Source organism: Squalius cephalus (assembly GCF_949319135.1).
Source record: "Squalius cephalus genome assembly, chromosome: 1".
NCBI lineage: Eukaryota > Metazoa > Chordata > Actinopteri > Cypriniformes > Leuciscidae > Squalius > Squalius cephalus.
In genome coordinates, this window is record NC_137122.1 from 48,868,914 (window position 1) to 48,885,760 (window position 16,847).

A 16,847-nucleotide genomic window follows, 5' to 3' on the forward strand; every position below is an offset into this window, starting at 1 on the left:
TGAGCAACATCGGGTGCACCTGGTCTCGTGAAATGTTTCTTTGGCCATTATACAACCTTGAAAAGCAATTACCAGGAGTAATGATTCCCATGAGGACGCTGCTCAGATCATTACATGAAGGAATCTTTTGGTTTTCTCCAAATATTAACATATCTGAATGGTTGGAAATCAAACTCTCTTATGCTCACAATTAAAAAATTTTTTTAATTTATTCTTGTGATATCAAACCTGAATTTTCATTACTCCAGTCTTCAGTGTCACATGATCCTTCAGAAATCATTCTAATTCAGCGTTACCATCTCAAGAATAAATTACATTTTAAAATATATTAAATTAGAAAACAGTGATTTTGTAATATCATCCTGAGATCCATAGAAAAAAAAAAGGTTCGTAAATTTACTTTCTTTTTGTTTTTACATCATTACATTGTTTGGAGTATAAGAAATAAATGGCGGGGAGAAAAACGTTTTTATTAATATTTTATGATATGTGACCCTGGATCACAAAACCTGTCGCGCACAGGTATATTTGTGGCAATAGTCAACAAAACATTGTATGGGTCAAAATTATCGATTTTTCTTTTATGCCAAAAATCATTAGGATATTAAGTAAAGATCATGTTCCATGAAGATATTTTTTTAGTTTTCTACCGTAAATATATAAAAAATAATTTTTGTGAGTGAATGTAACAATATCGCGAACATAAATGTTCAACTTTAAAGGCGATTTTTTCAATGTTTAGATTTTTTTGCACCCTCAGATTCCAGATTTTCAGTTGAATGGTTGTATCTCGGCCAAATATTGTCCTATCCTAACAAACCATACATCAATGGAAAGCTTATTCGGCTTTCAGATGATGTATAAATCTCAATTATAGAAAATTGACCCATGTGACTGCTTTTGTGGTCCAGGGTCACATATGTCCAATGTAGAGGACACCAGGAATATGACTCTATATCCTAAACAATGTTTTTTATATAACATTTTTATATTCAGTATACCAGTCAATTTTTAGGTTCCAGGCTATTTTTATATATATATAACTTGTCCTCTGTAAAACAGAAATGAGAATAATGTTGGAAGAACAGAGCGTTTAATAAATCAGGGTTTTCAGGACAGCTCCAGGAAACTATGCACAAAGATTTGTACAAAGATAATTCTAAACTATGGTATAAAAGATATTAATATCTGTATAGAATTAATTGATATACTATTTTAGTTTACACAGTATGCATGTGTGTAAAAATGGGTTTTCCCATTAAATACAATGCATTCGTTGTCTCTAATTTGTATATTAGAGTGTTCTTTGGGCAACACTTTTGCAGCTGACATATACTTTTTTATTTGGCAGTCCACCTCATGTGACTCATGTGTAATGTGCAATTGTCACGCAGTTATTCCAAAGTTGAACTGTTCTCATGAGGTGTGTGTCTATTTGTTGTTTTAAAGAGCAGGTGCTTGACAGGACAGAGCGCGGGAAAACACACCTCACATTCTCCACTCAAGGACATGCTGATAACGACCCACAGCAATGTTTGCATGCGTGTGTGTGTGTGTGTGTGTGTGTGTGTGTGTGTGTGTGTGTGTGTGTCCACCCTGCAGATGAGCATTTACTCACTGACTGTCGAAAATGAGAGTCTTGCTAAATCACGTATTAGCCTAATGGATTTAATTCGCTTTTCAAATGAGTGTCAGGCCTGCTGTAGTGTCAAACACGTGGTGACACTGTGATACTGACAGGCCTATTAACACTTCACGTGTCGCTTAACAGCATTTGCTTTTAATGCATGTTGTGTGTGTGTGTTTGAGGAGGTTTGATATTTGGAAAGATTTTGCTGCAAAGTGTGTGCGAGGGAGAGAGAAAGTCGCTCATGCGCCGCGCTGCCATTAACCTGTACATCTTCCTCATTAGTGCTGTATCTCTGTTGCCATGGTGGTCTATTAGAGCTCAGATTAAAGCATCATTTGCATCTGAATGTGACTGTGTTTGAGTGTGTGTGTGTGTGTGTGTGTGTGTGTGTGCGTGCGTGCGTGCGTGCGTGCGTGCGTGCGTGTGTGTGTGTGTGTGTGTTTGTGTTTGTGTGTGTGTGTGTGTGTGTGTGTTTGTGTGTGTGTGTGTTTAGGGAGGTGGGTATTTTTTTAAGGCTAGAACTGGGGCACGAGTAGCTTATGTCTCGATGTTGTGTTAGCAGAAACAAATGACATCAACGCCAAATTTTGATAGCAGACCCTATAATTATGATGAATGTACAGTGACTCTAAAGATTATTTGGACACAATGTCTGAATGTCATTGCATTAGATTACAAAAACATAAAAAACAAGTTTGCAGGATCTTTCCTCAGAATGTGAGGTTTCTTTTTGCTCAGTGTCTTTTAATTATTCTGGTAATTTTTAGTAGTACTGTAAGTCAGTTCACCTAAAGAAGTGTTATTTTAGTATCATTAAAGGAGAACTCCGGTCAATTTTAACATTGAGCTCATTTTTTTGTACATTTGGAGTGCTGTCAATACAGAGAACAACGACAAAAATCGGTGTTGCCTACACCGAGTTATTCTATTTTTAAAATTTGCACCCTGATGACTTCAATGGGGCAAGTTTTAAACCTGCTTTTAGCCTCTTAACATCCTTGATGTGTCATTACAAGTGCACAGGTCATGTGAGTGATTCCTTCTGAGTGAACACGAGTGGATCTGACTGCAGTAGATGTAAAAGATATGTATAAAAATGATGTTATTTAAGCCAGCGCAAATACCTTTGTTTACATCCTGTTTTTCGGTTGAAGTCCAAAGTAGTCGATTGCCGAGTTCACGCGCGTGATCATAGGTATTAAACCTATGCGTGTGAACTCGGCAATCGACTACTTTGGACTTCAACCGAAAAACAGGATGTAAACAAAGGTATTTGCGCTGGCTTAAATAACATCATTTTTATCCATATCTTTCACATCTACTGCAGTCAGATTCACTCGTGTTCACTCAGAAGGAATCACTCACATGACCTGTGCACTTGTAATGACACATCAAGGATGTTAAGAGGCTAAAAGCAGGTTTAAAACTTGCCCCATTGAAGTCAACAGGGTGCAAATTTTAAAAATAGAATAACTCGGTGTAGGCAACACCGATTTTTGTCGTTGTTCTCTGTATTGACAGCACTCCAAATGTACAAAAAAAATAGCTCAATGTTAAAATTGACCGGAGTTCTCCTTTAAGATTTCATTTTTTATTTTTATACACTGTAATACTTAAAAAAAAAAAAAAAAGTATGTGTTCATGCTGCCTTAAAATTTTTTAGTTTAGTCAACTCAAATATCAATCGTCACTTAGTACAAATTCACATTTCAAGTTGACTAAACTTAAAATTTTAAGGAAGCACGAACACTTACTTTTTTAAATTGAAACATTTTTTTACAGTCTGTTTTCATTTTCACTTTTAATTTTACAAATTTTGTTCTGTGTTTTTGTCATTTTTATGTTAAAAACAATTGTATTCATTTTATTTCACTTAATTTATTTTAGTAAATTAAGTTAACAGTGTATAAAGTCTAAACCCTGTTAAAACAACTGATTTTTGTGATATACAAAATGAAACAAAGATCAATCATATCAAAACTTTTGCACATTTCATGTAAAAAGTACAACCTAAGTGACACATTTCAGAGAAAAAATAACAAAACTGCATAACACCCCTGAACTAATGCTTAGTTGAGTCACCCATTGATTTTATTACAGCACTCGCTCGTCTTCCCACAGATTTTCTAAAACCGTATTTTATTAACTTAAATTATTTTATTTAAAGGTATACTGAAGAATGTCGGTAACCAAACAGTTGACGGGCCCCACTGACTTCTATATATTGAAAAATCAATACTATGGAAGTCAACTGTTTGGTTTCTGACATTCTTCAAAATATCTTCTTCTGTGTTCAGCAGAAAAAAGACACTCATACAGGTCTGAAACAACTTGAGAATTGTCATTTTTGGGTGAACTATCCCCGTAAGTGTCCAAATACTTTTGGTGGTCACTGTACATATTGAACGTGTTTTTACTTTCAGTTTTGTCCGTTAGAAAGTATTGCACCTGTGGTTTGGCGGCCTGTGTGCGGATTGAGAATCGAAGTTCTGCGGTGGACAGCTGGACCCCGAACATGCAGCTGTTTGGCAGCTGCTTCCCTCTCACATTTGTTAATATATGTTTGTGTAAGTGAGTATGCGTGTTGTACGTAATAATATACACTGGGAATAATACCATAAACAGTCATTTCTTTAGCATTTCTTTAGAGTTGTGGCCTATACAGACTACATTCACACAGTCCAGTGTTTGGGACTGACAACTTTTGTATTTAATAACAGGTGTGAGTCTCAAAATGTCTCTGACTTAAGGGGCAGTCACACTACATTTCAATAATGTAAACATTATAAATGTCAAATATACCAAAACTTAAACTTATTTTAAGCTAGTTGCCAAGGCAACATTTTTCATTTTCATTTAATTTAGCTTGATGTACTAAAATAACTAAAACTGAAATACAACTGAATAAAAATTATATAGACATATTAAAAATAAATAAAAACAGTAATAAAAACAACTGACAAAAACACTAATTAGTAAATTAAAATGAGAACATAAAATAAAATAAAAATGATTTAAAAAATCTCAGTGACACTAAAATAACACTGCTTGGATGAACATAGATTACGAATAAAATGTATATATATATATATATATATATATATATATATATATATATATATATATATATATATATATATACAGTATATACATTTTATTCGTAATCTATGTTCATTATTATTATTATTTTTTCTAATTAATCTCTTTTAATAATGGTTAAGATGGAATGGAAAAGCTAATGTGTGGTACTCTTTATTGTTCATAAATAAATAAATAAATAAATTAGTGCTGTCAATTGATTAAAAAAATTATCAAGCTTTTTTTCCTGAAATTAATCCCGATTAATCGCACCTAACATCTTGCAATACTTTCACACTGAATCTCCAAAATAATGTAGAAACAGCATAAAGACAGGATGATTTAAATATTTGTTTGTCATCTTTTTTAAGAACGAATGCCAACATCGCTGATATCAGTAATGACGTCTCTATTAAATAGATTTGGTTCTCAATTTTAGCCATTAAATATAGCCATTCAACTTTACAGTAATTGAAATCTATCAATTTTAACTTTCAATAAGCTTTCAAAAATATTACAACAAAGTGAACTTAAAACCAGCTTTATAATATAAAATACTATAAAAAGTTTTTTTTTTCTTTTTGACCCATGTAACTTTGTAAACAGTGCTTTAAGATTTTCAGGTTAGTCTACCATGTAAATATACAGACATGTAATAAATCAAACCCTGCGCAGTCTTCACTGCATAAATTATAAATTGAATATAGTTTAATCCTTATTAAATTCCTTATAAATCCTTATAAAATCACTAACTGCTCTTGAATTAATAACTTTTGTAGCTTTAATAAGGATTAAACTATATTCAATTTATAATTTATGCAGTGAAGACTGTGCTTCACTGCATAAATTATAAATTGAATATAGTTTAATCCTTATTAAAGCTACAAAAGTTATTATAATTCAAGAGCAGTTAGTGATTTTTTCTTTGCCTTTTGTTCTTTGATTAACACTAAAGACAGTGTCATTAGTGTACATGGTACATGCAAGTTGATGAGATGAATCAATGTAATTCCACAACAACTATATAAATGTATCCACTAACCATTCAGAAACATCCAGGTTCAGTCTAAAACTTGCGACCTCTTCCTGAGTCTCTCTGTATAAGGCTGCACTCCGCTATGGTTATTTCTGAGATTGTGGATGAGTGAGATTCAAGTGTTTTATTATTGTTTACGAAGCTTGTGTAAAGGTTCCTCCTCTTCTGAATGGGGGCGCGGAGTAGGAGCTCATTTGCATTTAAAGGGACACACACAAAAGCGGCGCGTTTTTGCTCACACCCAAAAAGGGGCAAATTTGACACGCTATAATAAATGATCTGGCTGGTATTTTGAGCTGAAATTTCACTCAATGCGCTGCAAATACCCGCAAATAAAAACATCTTCATCAGTTTCACAACACATGTGTGATCCAAATACTCAAAACACAACCAAATACAGAAATGCACTGCAAATAGCAATGACCACATTGGAAATGTTTCCAGGGGACCCCAATAAGTGAGGAACCCGGCTGGGACATGCTTATTGCTCGTGAGCATCCCTATGCCCTACTCCCTTTGAAGGGCAGAGCCCTTGAAGTGGGGACTTTGGAGTGAGCCACTAGTGTGCCATTATGTCGCCGTTTGGAACGCACTTGGCGAAGGGAGCAACGAAAGACAACGTAATTTCCTTATTATTTTCACCTGGGATGTTTTCATGACGACGCAGCACGGTGTCCATCAGCTGAATAGCTGTTCTTACGACAGACATTTCTATTGCTGTTAACATAACTGTTGCAAATAAATATACATTTTATACAAAAAAAGTTTTTAAAATATGCGTTACATATCTGTGTGTGCGTGTCTCAACTTTAAAACTTTTGGACCTGCATTACCTAACATTCCTTATGAAACATTTAAACATAACATGACAAAATTTGTACAATGTAACTCATGTATAGATCAATATCTTACCCTTGTGTTCTTATTCTCTATCTTTTTTCCCCCCTCATTTGTATTCTGATGACATTGAACATATTGTTAATACATTTTATATATTGTATACAAAGTTGTATGTCATAAACATGTCATCTCTGTATGTTTTGCAAAAAAATAAAGTTTAAAAAATAAAATTAAAAAGTAGACTTTGAGCTATAAGCATGTCCCAGCCTGGTTCGTCACTTATTGGGGTCCCCTGGAAACATTTCCGTTGTGGTCAGTGCTATTTGCAGTGCGTTTCTGTATTTGGTTGTGCTGTGAACTCTTTGCTGCACGTTTCTGTATTTGGTTGTGTTGTGAACGTTTGCAGCGCGTTTCTGTATTTGGTTGTGCTGTGAACTCTTTGCTGCACGTTTCTGTATTTGGTTGTGTTGTGAACTCTTTGCTGCACGTTTCTGTATTTGGTTGTGCTGTGAACTCTTTGCTGCACGTTTCTGTATTTGGTTGTGTTGTGAGTATTTGGAGCACAAGTGTGTTGTGAAACTGATGAAGATGTTTTCTTAATTTGCAGGGTTTTTTTCTATTTGCATGTCTTTTCTTCAGTTGCAGCGCGTTGAGCTCTCTCGGCCACCGTACACCATAGATGTATATTGCATCTTGTGAAAAGGAGCATAATATGTCACCTTTAAGACCTTACTAGACCTAACTATAATTGTTTATATAGTTAATTGCATTTAATATTTTTAATACGTTCAACTGTAATGTGTTAATTTTGACATCCCTAAAACAAATACATATATTTATTTTATTGTTAAATAATTATAATTTGTATATAATTTTTACATATAAATTAATAAATAAACTTATTTATATTTTATGATTAAAAGAAATGCACATTTTAAATAAATGTATTTGTTTATTAACAATAATAATTAAAACAGATTATTATTTAAAAAAAACATTTTACATAGGCTTAAAATGCAATGATTATATTTGGTTACACTGAATTATTCTGCTTTATGACTTAGTTTAGTAGTATTCTGGCACTGCTAACATTGTTGTTTCCTTTACGATAACATGCATGCGTTTTTCCTCATTTGTAAGTCGCTTGAGATAAAAGCAGCGGCAAAATAAATACATGTAAATGAGCTTTCATCAACATGCAGAAGACACAATTCTGCAAGAAAGCCTCAAGTAGGCTACCTCTTTCAAAAAGCTGTCGTCCTTTTGTTTGAAGTTCATGAGAATTGAGCTGCTGATAGGTATAAGTAGGATTAGAGCAGTCCAAGGCCTTCAGTGAGTCATGACGTACAGGAGTGATTGTGAGTCATTCATTTCCCAAAGGATAATGAGCACCTCTCCACGCCTTTAACCACAACACCCCCACCCCTCAAACTCCACAGCCCACCCTCAACACGTCTCACTGATGCTCTCTGTGTGGGCCTTCACCTCAGAGATCCAGATCTTCATAATCACAATATCCGCCACTCGCAGCGGGAGAAACATCGTCAATGAATATTAATGACTCCGAGGTGGCGGCTGAGCACATCAATGCTACGTCAAACCCCTTTCCGGTAGGAACTGGAGAAAAGTGGATTATACGCAGCATCTTTCAGCAGCTTCCCAAATCTCATTTGCTCTTATGCATTTTAATAAGACCGGAGCATGGGGTTGCCAAAAGAAGCTGCGAATGCCAGTGATTCCATCTTCGTGTGTGTGTGTGTGTTTTTCTTTCCATTGGGTGTGTTTTCAGACTAAAGCTTAGTCATCACCTCGGTGACTTTTAAATTCACAGAAGTGTCAGGGCGTTTCTTTCCGAATGCAGTTATGACGATATAAATGTTGCTAAACACTAACAATTAAAAGAAAAGCATATTTTAAAAAGCGTTTACTTTCAAATTACAGAACAATTTAATATTGACTACATAGTTGCTGTGTCAAACATTTCTCTGTATAGAAGACATTAAATCAGTTTGCTTCTTCAGTAGTACTGCATAATCATGACTTTTGCGTTTCTGTCTGATGTATAGGCTATAAACGCAGGTAAATGACAGCCTGTACAAAATTCTGCTTGCCATTGACAATTTAATGTATTTTACTGTAATCCACAATAAACGCTCTATGTGTACTATTTACAGTATATGCTTTCAAAAATAGTATTCAAGCAAGTATATACTGTATACACATTGTACACTGTACATGGTTAGTCACATCACTAAATATGCTCATATTCATACAATATGTTGACAGACAGATAGATAGATAGATAGATAGATAGATAGATAGATAGATAGATGGATGGATGCACTCTCAGAAAATAAAGTACATAATTGTAGCTTTAGGGGTACAATGGCTTGTCACTGCTGCTGTACCCTCAAGGGTACAATATTGTACCTAACCTTTAAAAGAAACGGTACATATATGTAACTTTTAATGCTTTTTGACACTCAAAAAGGTACATATATGTACCTTGGGGTCCAATAATAAGCCCTATGGGGTACGTTAGTGTAGATTGTTGGGGGACAGAAATGGACTCTGACTGTACCCCTATTTCTGACAGTGTGGATGGATGGATGGATGGATGGATAGATATACATATAGATAGATAGACAGACAGACAGATAGATAGATAGATAGATAGATAGATAGATAGATAGACAGACAGACAGACAGACAGATAGATAGATAGATAGATAGATAGATAGATAGATAGATAGATAGATAGATAGATAGATAGATAGATAGACAGACATATAGATAGACATTTAGATAGACAGACAGACAGATAGACAGATAGATAGATAGATAGATAGACAGACAGATAGATAGATAGATAGATAGATAGATAGACAGATAGACAGACATATAGATAGATAGATAGATAGATAGATAGATAGATAGATAGATAGATAGATAGACAGATAGACAGACATATAGATAGACATATAGATAGACAGACAGATAGATAGATAGAAGCAATAGTACTTCAACTCATTTGAGACAACTCAACGATGCCATTATTTCTCAATGTGTTTATTCTGTTTATTACAGCATAGATTTCCATGATCTCAGGGTTGTTTTTGTGTGGAAGATATTTCTGAAACCCCAGGAGCGTATAGAGGAACAGAAGAGCGATCTGAAGGACTCGTGTGGCTGGATGCTGTGATGTGAGGCTATAGGGGATAGAGGTCAGAACAAAGCCTTTGTTCCAGCGCTCTGCGTCGTACCTGCGTCAGTGCTGTTTGTGAGCATGTGCCCTCCTCCCGGCTCCAGGAAGAGGAGAAAAGCTCACGAGTCAGGGTTTTGTAAACATTGGCTTATTGTGCTTCTCTAATAGCAGGGAACTCACGTTGCTCGGAGGCAGCATTTCAGTTTGTTGACATTGAAAGATGTGTCACTGGAAGATGAAACAATGCCAAAGGGAAAGAACTCGAAAATAGATAAGGACTATAAATATATAAATAAATGTGCTGCGTGTGGGTTTTGGCTATCTTATTGTGCGGACAATGATTAGATTTATGGACAGATTTAACTAACATCTTGCGCCTGCGCAAACCCTCTTTTGGTGTTAAAAAACTAGTCAGGACTTACTAAAGATACATAGTGAAAAATTTGTGCTTAAAAGGCGTGGACAGGGTTATTTCTGCGGCTGAACTTATTGCATATGCATTTGTAGGAGTTTCCCTTTCAGGCGTTACATTTATGGGAAGAGAGTATTTAAATGAATCACGCAAGGTGGGTTACTAAGGTTTTCTAAGCAAAATTATGTCTAAAAGACGTCTTTTCAAAGTCTTTGTCACAAAAGTCGTATGTTGAAAATACGTCTGAGGAGCCAGAATAAAAAAAATTATGACGTCTTTTCTTGACGTGTTCTGCACGTCTCATATATACGTTCGTACAAGGTTAAAAACTAGTTCAAAGGTCTCATTTAGATATAATTTATACTGTTTCTGGACCAAATAAACACTCTCAGGATGCATTGAATTAAAAATTGAATTTATTTCAATGTAATTTCCATTTGAAATTGCAAAGCAACTCACATACAGTTTGTGTTTGTCCAAAAATCATGAACATCAAGGAAACATCTGTAAATCACACATCTTTGGATCATGAGAGAAACCAGATCTGAAGGAAAGACTTTCTGGCTCAGACACTTGTGCTGTCCTTAATCACAGACAAAAAAAAAGAAAAGAAAAAAAAGCTAACGCAAAAAGAAAGGGGACCAAGAGCCCAACTAAAGCAAACACCGATCACCACAATGGTGACTTCAAATGAAACAAATATCAACATCTAAACCTCTGTTAATTCTCACTAAGATCTTATAGATGTCTGACAAAAGTAGTCAATTTATCTGTATTTTATGTTTGTGATTAAGGACAGCACAAGTGTCTGAGCCAGAAAGTCTTTCCTTCAGATCTGGTTTCTCTCATGATCCAAAGATGTGTGATTTACAGATGTTTCCTTTATGTTCATGATTTTTGGACAAACACAAACTGTCTGTGAATTGCTTTGCAATTACAAATGGAAATTACATTGAAATAAACATGAGTTTTAACTCAATGCATCCTGAGAGTGTTTATTTGGTCCAGAAACAGTATAAATGATATCTAAATGAGACCTTAAATTATGTTGAAAATATGTATGACCACATTTGAACTAGTTTTTAACCTTGTACGAAGGTTCCATGAACGTATATATCAGACGTGCAGAACACGTCAAAAAAAAAGACGTCATAAAAATGATTTATTTATTGAATGATAAAAATGATTTTTGTGACAAAGACGTTGAAAAGACGTCTTTTAGACATAATTTTGCTTAGTGGTCTGTTTAGTAAATCTGGCGCTTATGCCAAACTCACCATCAAGATGCGTTGCCAGCGCATTACTGTGCAGTTGCTAGGATGATTTGGGTGGTTGCTAAGGTCTTCATATGGTTGCTAGGTGGATGCTTAGTGGTTCAAGTCCATCTACAAATTTCTATGAAGTCTGTAAATAGATTTTCTTAGGCTACTCAGTTGGATTTGTCTTGTTTTCCAGTACACATATTTACTGTAATTGAGAATCAAAATGACTTGAGATTTTTTCTTAAGATTTCTTTCTGAAATATTTATCAAAATTAAGTGAGTTTGTGCTACTAATGTGAGTTTATACTACTAATGGGGTCAGAAAAAGAAACTTAAGACTTTATATCTTATGTCATTTTGTTTCTCAAGTAAATGAATCTTGATTTGAGAATTTTTTGATATTTGTATTGGAAAAGAAGACAAAAATAGTGAGGAAGAAAATCTCTTTTTTTTTTTTTTTGCAGTGTATGGCTCAGATCCTTCCATCAGTGTAAGTCTTTGGGATTTTTTTGTTCCTTTTATCTTCCGCCAGTAAATAAAAAATCATAAATATGGTTGCATAAACTAAAACTCGGGTCGCCGGCAGCGCAGAAGCCAATGAAGATGTCGGCTTCAACCAATAGCCACCATTGTATAATAAAAAAAACACCCTCAACAAACACGTCATCTTGAAAAAATCAAATCGCCCAGAATCCATATGTTTTGTTTGATGCACACAGAATCAAAGAGAGCCGGAGAAACAAGTTTCGCCTGAGGAGTCTGAAGTCAAAGGCCTGACAGCTGAAGGAATTCATATTGGGAACAAATACAACAAACCAAAACACCACCATCCATGTTTTCCAGATGTACTGTAGGCATGTAAACCGTAATTGAGCTGTGCTTGTAAACTTCTTCAGTCTCGTATTGATTTATGGCTGACGGCTACTGTGACCCCCACTGCAACTCAGCAAGAGACTTGCATACAGAAATGTGTGCTGGAAAATAATAAATGAAACATCACAAAACATCTATTTTAGACTAAATATCTATCCTGTTTTGCCTTTTTCACTCCTCAGACATTCTCAGGATGATTTGAATAAGCTTATTGATTTACCATTATCTTCAATGGGAATGAGAAATCCATGGCTTTCTCTTTAAATAACCATCAGACGTGCTCAAGCAAATGTGGAAGATGTGCAGTGGGAATTGCAGTCAATATAACATGTGATACTCTTATCAAATGTGGTTTGTTTGAAACAAAAACAAGATTTGACCTCTGTGACTATTTGCTTGTCTTCAGTTTATTCGTAAACAAACTAATTTTAGTATGTTTGTGGGTCAAATGAAACATAAGATTTGTGCACAATTTTTTTTTATTATTATTAACTATTTGCCTCTATTTGGTTTTATTTAAATAATCATATTTTTTTCTAAATGCATGTATTCAAATTGAATGAGAACAAATCTGTTCATTGTGAAAACAATTACATTTATTCCGTTAAAAAGTATGAATGTGGTTTAAATCTGGCTAGCTGTGGAACAAGCAAAATTCAATTAGTTAAAAAGTATAAGATTGAAAGAAATTGGATTTATTAATGATAATATATAAACCTTTTAAAACACATTCAGTTTATTCAGTTTGTTTATGTGAGTGGTAAATATGCATCACATTAAGTTTATTAGTTCATATTAAAACTGTGTAATCCAAATTAATGGAAATTTTAAATGCAATTCAAATTCCTAAATCAAATTATTTATATTGAGTGAGTGATTTTATGCATACATGGTTCTGGAAGCTTCCAGCTAGATCAAGCATCTTCATTAAGCTGGAAAAAGCTATTCTTTGTATTTGTGTGCAATTGTACTATTTTACATGTTGGTGCTATGAAGAAAAACTGACTTGTCAAGTCACCTTTATTTACTGTTTATAGCGCTATATACAATACAGATTGTTTCAAAGCAGCTTTACATGGATAAACTTAGGAAAATAATTATTTCGTGATTCAAACACAATTGAATTCTGCTGTAAAGCAGCTCTAAAAGACAATAGTAAGTCATTATTCTGTTGAAATCAGTAGTGTTGATTCATTTCAGTTCAATAGCTGTGTAAAGTTCAATAATGAATTGAGTTCAATTCATCTATAAAGCAGCTCTGGAGACGATGTCTTCATCCAGCTCTCATCAGAGCATTCAAGTCAATAATACTGCAGAATATAAAGTGAACGCCATAAGGAAGCCAAAGGGCGACAGTGGCAAGGAACACAAACTCCATTAGGTGACAAAAATGGAGGGAAAACAAACATAATGTGGTTTAATTCCAGGTTGCATCTCAAGTCAGATTGTGGATTGATAGCATTCAGAATATGTCATCCAGGTCCTTCTGCTTGAAGATTGGGATACAGTACGTTATTTGCCAGCATGTGGTGGGAAGGAGTTGAATCTGGCCATAGGGTCTGTGTCGAGGACTTGTCTGGTTCTGGTGGTCTTCGTTGAGGATCTGTGTCTCTAGAGCTCGTCTAGTGATCTTTAAAGTAAACCATTTGTGATTTGCTTAAAAAGAAAGGAAGACAATCTATTCCTGCTTGACAATTCCAAATTTCACCGTCTTCATTGTAATTCCATGTGATTGTATCTTTTCAATCACAGTTTGAAACAAAACACCCCCATCCAATCACCAGCACGGGCTACTCGACATTCCCTGGCAGATTCCCACTTCCCACACGCCTGCATTTCCATATAGATGGAGCGCCACATTAAACTGCATTGTATTGTCCATTTATCCTATCACCGTTTGTTCCAGATATTCTTTTTTAATATTCTTCATCTTCCCCACCCTTCCCTGGCACATCCACGATCGTCTTTTTATTATGTGCGTGATTGGTTTCATCTGCCCAAGTGAATGCGCTGTGCTGTAACCTCGGCTAAATGGTTATAGGGCACCGAGAACTCAAGGTTGCAGTGTGGAATAGCTGCATTGACCCTGAGACCGGATGGTCCGCTGTCAAGGCTGAGGTGGACAGAGAATCCCTTAAGCTCCGCTGCCAGGGAAATGAGAATTAAAATGCAAGGGGAACAGTCAGATAGTCTTTCCCGAGAGTCACGGAAGAGAAGGGCAAAGCCAACTCCACACTTGTATTGTACACATTTGCCGGTCTAGATTTGCATGACACTGCCCAGGGGAACATTTTATTGCTCAGAGGTTGCAGGATACTTAATAGAGACCTCAGTTATGTTTTATTTATGTGTCAACTTTGCCAGCTGTGAGAAATTCCTTTGGGGAAATCATTGCAATTGAGACAATCATTGGCATGCTGTAAGTGTATTGAGCTAAAAAAGACTTTGGGATCTTGGCAAACATAGACACAGTTTGAGATGTTTTTGCTCTTCAGATAGAAACAGGTTAAATTACCTACATTTTTGTAGGCCAAAACCAGGAAACGGGTTAGCATTTTAGCATTGAAGTCAATTGGTTTTTTTGAATATGTTTTTGGTTAAATGCTTAAAATAAGGTCTGGGGTGAACACAATCTCAAGATATTTTCATGTTTTATTCTACGATATAAAATACATCAGTATTACCCTCTTTTTATTTTACTGTGCTTACTGTACTTGTCTTGAAAAAGGTGATTGTTAATTGGGACTACAGAGGTTGTGCAAACTATTATAACTTGAACTTTCACGGAAACTGTTTCTAAACAAAGACTGAAATAGTTGTTGGAAGCTTAGTGGTGACCTTCAAGTCATGTGACTGTGGTGTAGTTCGTTCATAGCCTACGTTTAGCTTTTGACTTCTGCCGATTGTATTTACGCTTCAAAATTCATAAATGTTTTGTTCATCATTATCATGTGAGTTTAAGCATTATCATGCTTTTGTGAGTCACAGCCCTTACTTTCTGCAATAATCCAAAAGGGTTTTTGGCAAGGGAACCAGGGTGATGCTAACTTCAGGGTTGGCCTATAAACATGTCATATCTGCACCACTCTATTTCTAAATTGACTGTAACCCAATATTAAGGTTAATTCTGTAAAGTCAAATGATATTTTTGACTTCAGTCAGACCAGTGCATTTAGATGTTACCATGCATATGGGTGTATTTATCAGGACAAACATCTGAGGTGACTTAAACGCTCTTAAAATATAGGTTCTTTACTGGCATCTATGGTTCCATAAAGAACCTTTAAATTCAATTCCCATTTTTTTGTGTGTGTGTTCTGTGGAACACAAAAGATGATATTGAACAACATTGGTCCAAACAACATTTAACCCCTTTGACTTTCATTGTATAGACAAAAACACTGAGATATTTCACACAATACCTTCTTTTGGTTTAGAAAGACATGAGGGTGGGTAATGTTGACAGAATTTTTATTTTGGGGTAGACGATCCCTTTAAGCAATAGTCTCCATTTGATCTCCAATTGATCTAATTGCTGCATCTTAAAAATAAAGGTTCTTTATTGACATCTATAGTTCCATAAAGAACATTTAACATTTATGGAACCTTTCCACTGCACCAAAGCTTCTCTGGATAAAGGTTCTTTACATTATATATATAAAAAAATGTCTTTACACTAAGAACATTTTTATATTTTAAGGTTAAAATGGTTCTTCTATTGCATCGCTGCAAACCCCCCTTTTTGGAATCTTAATTTTTAAGGTGAAACATGGGATAACTTGTATGTGATTATGTGTGAAATCGCCAGCATTATTTTCCATGCAGAATCAAAATGCTGCACAATGGCTTTGATGGCATATTCAGCTGTCCCACCACTCTTTATATTTGTGGTGTGGAACTCAGGTTCCACACCACATATTCAGCTGTCCCACCACTCTTTATATTTCTTCACTGACAGACAGTATACATTATTTTAAACCAAAGTCAGTCAGCATAGATGGATGGTGTAGAGAGCATGCTTCAGTGCGTGATACAGTATTGACAGGTCAGCCACGGCAGTCCTGCCAGATCCCTCTGCACCCTGGGGAACTCCGCTGTCTGTTTTGGGCCCCCTCCCCCTCTGCCGACAATCCCAACCCCCTTTCATGTGCTCTGGGGGAAGAAGAGCGGCACGCCATGGTACTTTCTGATGAGCCCGCACTCCTACCAGCGATGCGCATGACAATGACATAGTCATCTTGATAACTGATAGAAGACTAGATTAAAGTGCAACCAGAAAATTAACCGAGACACTATATTTTATCTGACCAATCATGTAATAATTGAAAAATAATGGAAGTTGAAGCTTGCAGCACTGGGAGAAAATTACATGGATGCATTCTGACTGCATGCATAAAGCTTTGTAAATAAGTAAATTGGAAATTAATTTCTGATGTTATCGCATTTCTCTCTTAAGGCTTGTTGTGTGGAAAATCTTGATTATCATTAAGTAAAGCAACATTGCTCTTGAA